Raw genomic sequence first — 5,000 nt, 5'->3', positions numbered from 1 at the left:
ATTCTCTCTCCTGACCACCAGGTGGCGACTCCTCTGGTTGTATAGAAGTCTACTAGCGCTTCATGTGTTAAAGCTGCATTCCTCTCTCCTGACCACCAGGGGGCGACTCCTCCGGTTGTATAGAAGTCTATGCTTCATGTGTTAAGCTGCATTCTCTCTCCTGACCACCGGGGGCGACTCCTCTGGTTGTATAGAAGTCTACGTTTCATGTGTTAAAGCTGCATTCTCTCTCCTGACCACCAGGGGGCGACTCCTCTGGTTGTATAGAAGTCTATGCTTCATGTGTTAAAGCTGCATTCTCTCTCCTGACCACCAGGGGGGCGACTCCTCTGGTTGTATAGAAGTCTATATAAATGACTCTACTTCTCTTGATTCATTCCCTCAGTAAACATTGTAACATGAGTTTTTGTCTCAATCTCTAGTTTCAAGTCTTCTTCAATACGCGTGATGTTCATTTAGTAAATTATGGTCATTTAGAGTCAAACAGACCATAAAGCAGGGGACGCTTTAGGGCGGGGCTACAAGGTGATTGACAGGTCCGAACTCTGTCACAGTGAGTTAGAAAATGATGTTGCGAAAAAATATCTAATTCGCCGATAATGTCGACGGCCAAAACGTCAAAACCTTTAAAAAAACACGTGTCCACAACACGGTGGCGACGTCCAGTTCCTGTGTGCATCCCATATCTCGACTCCCACGACGACGTCAAACTCATGCGATTATTTCTGGATTCAGAGCACTTTCGCAATCCGAGGAATGCACACAGACGTATAATAACGACGCGTATTTTAATCTCTCTCATCCTCTCATGAGGTCGTGTGGGGAAATTCTCAGATGATGAAAGCCTTTGTCCTCTTTTTCCTCTCTCTCTCTCTCTCTCTCTCTCTCTCTCTCTCTCTCTCTCTCTCTCTCCTCTCGTCTCTCCTGTTTCCTGTTTACATGGCTGAGAGCTGACTGCGCCCAGCGAGAGGAAAACTGCGATGATGCAATCTGACCTCCATGATCTCTCTCTCTCTCTCTCTCTCTCTCTCTCTCTCTCTCTCTCTCTGTTTTTCTTTCGCACGCCCCTCCTTCCTGTTTATGTTCCGAATTCAACAACAATCAAGAGACAGATAGAAGGGAAGCGCAAGAGGTTTCACGTTTTTCTGCTTCCCTCTTTGATTGTTGATGTCAGCTTTGAGGTCTCAGCCTCTGAGTCACACACACACACACACACACCACACACACACACACACACACACACACACACACACACACAGGCAGAAAGTGGAAGTGATGCTGGTGTGCGGCCGGATGTATTTGCGAGTCTTCTGCCTCCCTTTCCACCTCCACCTCTTAATATGATACATCATCATCATCATCGTCATCATCATCATCATTTTGTGGGGCGACTATGGGTCAGTGGTTAGCATGCCCGTCTTTCAATCAAGGGGTTGGCAGTTCAATCCCCGCCCTAGTCGATGTGTCCTTGAGCAAGACACTTCACCCTGCATTGCTCCCCGTAGCTGTGTCTACGGTGTATAATGTAAAGTGTCTTTGAGTATCTAGAAAAGCACTATATAAATTAAATGGATTATTATTATTATTATCATCGTCGTCATCGTCATCATCATCATCATCATCATCATCATCTTCGTCATTATAATCCCATCTTGCTCCATCACAGCTGTCATAAGAGGCACAACTGAGGACAGGAAATTCCACCCAAAAGACGGTCCGTCTCGTGGTGTTTTATGGCAAAACACAAAACAATTATTATTATTTTTTATGTCTTTTTTATTAGAGATTGTGTCTTTTTTTTAATTTTTTTTGTATTTTGTTAGTGTCGCACTGGTTCCCACTGGACGTCCATGACACCCACATGTTTTGTTCAGGAAGATAATCTCCAGGAGTGAACACCACCTCATTAAATGTGACCGCCAGAGGTAAAAAAAATAAAAAAGGCTTACGGTTATGGGCTGTAAACGAACTCCACCGCTAAGCTCACGGCGGTTGTAGTCGGCGTTTTGTGGTCGAGCCTCTTGTGATTCAAAATTCCCTACTGACGTATTTCATGTTCACTTTTTTCCCTCAGTGAGTTACAGACATTCGCTTGTCGTCCTGGTGCACCCCAAAAAAGACCAAAATCAGGACGAAGGCCTTGATCTCATCTGCTCTCTCATCTAAACTCTAAAGGTTTGTGTGACTGCATCTCGCTCGTGTTGGGACTCGGATGGTCACAACATCTGTCTGGCAAAGTACTCTAAACCGCTTCTGTGGTGTGGTTCCCGTGACAGTTGGCGTGTCACGGACCCCATTTTGTCACAAGGACAGACTCACACACACACACACACGCACACACACACACACACAGGAGCGTATAATCTCACGGTTCAGACATTTTAAAGCCGGTCTTTATCATAAACGGTTCTAAAGTTACCAGTATTGTATTGAGAAAAGTCTTTTTTATTTATATATATATATATTAATTTATTTACTGTAATCTATTATTCATTAGTCAGATTTATTTAATCTGGACCGACTTTGAGATTCACGAGCACCCTCCAACGCCGTGTTTGTTTTCCAGCGAGCGCGGGCGAGAAGCGGCTTCGTCTGAAAGCGCCTCTCCTCTCCGTTTGAAGTCTTTATCTGAAGACGTCACGCTGAGCTTTGAAGTCTTCCCTCCCGACGGCGGCCATGTTTGCTTTACAGAGCGAGCCAGCTGAACCTCGTCACCCTGCAGCAACGGACCTCTTCTTCCTCCTCCTCCTCTTCCTCTCCATGTTTAGTCACGTCTTCCTCCACAAAGGGAAGCGGGCGTCCCGTCGGGGAAAAATGTGCACGAAAATATAACCGAACGTCAATATCATAAAGACCGCGAAAGACCGACTGAACGCGGCGAGATCTCCTCTTTGCCCCCCCCCCTCGTGAATATACACAACGTGCTTCAAGATGGCCGACCCAGAAAACAAAGGTCCAACATGTGATCAGTCCATTAAGAGCCTTCGACGTATCTTAACACATATTCTAGACCGCCGGTTTCAGCTTGTCACGTGCGTCCGCGGATTTTCAAAATAAAACCTCCGTCTTCGACAGGAAAGTTCGGATTCAAGCAACAAAACCCCTTCGTCGGGTTCAGGAAAAGGAGAGCCGGGTCCACGGACTTTAGCTACGCTAAGTAACACCTGGTTATGTTTAAGAAGAACATCGCGGTCGGCCTGGAAAAAGAAACAAATGAGGACGCGCGGTATCGAACAACGGCCTCGCGGTTGTTTGTGGGACCCGTCCACGTCCGCTCCCATCCCCCATCAGTGGTCTTTCACCATATTTAATACACACACGTCACACCTAGCATAACCTAGCATAACCTAGCATAACCTAGCATAACGTTTATTTAAACGGGAACGGTGGTGGCATCGAACGCTGCCTTCTTAACGCGTCGTCCGAGGCTCAGTACAGAAACATCCTATTCCCTTTGACACCTTTAAACTAGTCACAAGAGATATCTTGTAATATATAAATAATAAATAACATTTGCTTCGGCGTCAACCCTTCGTGAAACGGGACGCATATTTGCACCATTTGTGACGTTTCAAGTATATAAATAAGCATTCATACATGTTTATGCATCTCCATCAACCGGATCACACGCGACCGTGACTTCCCGTTTTTTTTTTTTTATCCGACTTCGTGCAATCTGGGTCAGAAAGTGTTGAACCGCCGGTCTTCAGTCCGTCCCCAAGAGCTTTTTTTTTTTTTATGGTCTGCATCTTCGGCCCCCGAGGACCACCGACGAGCCGACGTCCAGATGTCAGCAGAGTCTAAACCGCACCATGTGGCTGACGTGGTTTGTTATGATCTGTTCTGGGGAGGGTTGAGGGGGGGGGGGGACTCACCCGCTGGTCCTTGAACGCACCGCTCCTCCGTTTGATCCTCTGAAGCTGACGCAACCCACGCAAGACCTCCTCCACCCTGCTGGACCTCCTCCTCTGTTTGTGTGTTGTTAGGTGGGACCTCTTCAGAGCGATGAATAAGCACCGTTTTTTTACATTTTTTTGGAAGGAAAAGAATCCCGTCTTTATTTTTTACGCTCTGTTCCTGTTTTTATTTAATCTTGTGTTGCGTCATATTGCTCAGATGTAGTATTGGAGTATTACAGTATATTCCAAAAAATATTCAAGATATATGAAATACTAAATGCTACATGCGTCTACGGCTAACATATAATCAAACAAGTGTGCACATGTGTTTGATGGAGTCCCTCTGATCTCAAAACAATAGAGAACGTTACACACACATCCTCGTTTACATGGCAACGCGCCGCCCCGTGTCAAATCTGGGTTGCCAGGTAACAGCCGGGATGAGAGCGTGGGTGCGTGAAGGTCGCCTGATGAGAGGAGGAGGAGTAGGAGGAGGAGGAGGAGGAGGAGAGCCACGAGGCTGCAGGAGGAGGAAGAGGGGACACGACAGCTGGAGTCAGTCAGAATAATAATGATGAAAGTAATGCGAAAGGTCTGGAGATGAATATTTTGTGTGTGCGTGTGCTCTGATTTTCTCAATGTCAATTTTTGTTATAAAAAACCCAAATTCACCACATGTGCGTCTCACAATTTTGAATATAATCTGACTTGAACACAAATATATACTTTCATTTCTTTTCCATCGTTTTTTTTATTGAATAAACTAGAGGAAATAGGGCATTTGTTGGGGACTATTTTCAGCGGCGGATTAATCCACATGTGGTGCTCTATCACGCGTTAATTCCCGAAAAGAGCCTACAGGAGATTTTTTATTTAGGTATTTATGTTTATATTTATGTTTTATGACGTCTATTTCTGCATCTTGATATAAAACGCTGTATGAAAATAAATTAAATGGTTCGAAACCGTTCAGCACACATTTGGCTCCTGGATCCAGAAAGTTTGCCATTTTATAAAAAGTGTGTCACCAGAAAAAAAAATGTTTGGGGGAAAACTTTTCTGAAAAAAAAAACATAAAAACTTAATTACTGACATTTTCAT

General features: G+C 44.9%; 1 protein-coding gene and 1 long non-coding RNA gene across 2 annotated transcripts in view; one reads left to right on the top strand and one right to left on the bottom strand.

The window, feature by feature from the left end:
- The window catches only part of LOC117732764 (E3 ubiquitin-protein ligase TRIM21-like), a 299,335-nt gene that overhangs the window by 186,936 nt on the left and 107,399 nt on the right, over window positions 1-5,000 (bottom strand). The gene's annotated exons all lie outside the window — the stretch shown is intronic.
- On the top strand, window positions 1,807-2,667 carry LOC117733299. The gene is made up of 3 exons (XR_004609715.1): window positions 1,807-1,925; window positions 2,075-2,175; window positions 2,567-2,667. It is a non-coding gene; the product is annotated as an uncharacterized LOC117733299 (long non-coding RNA).

The sequence above is a fragment of the Cyclopterus lumpus genome, chromosome 1 (genome assembly GCF_009769545.1).
Source record: "Cyclopterus lumpus isolate fCycLum1 chromosome 1, fCycLum1.pri, whole genome shotgun sequence".
Taxonomy (NCBI): Eukaryota; Metazoa; Chordata; class Actinopteri; order Perciformes; family Cyclopteridae; genus Cyclopterus; species Cyclopterus lumpus.
Note: the sequence above shows the minus strand (reverse complement) of the source record. Positions and strands in the feature narration are given on the sequence as shown.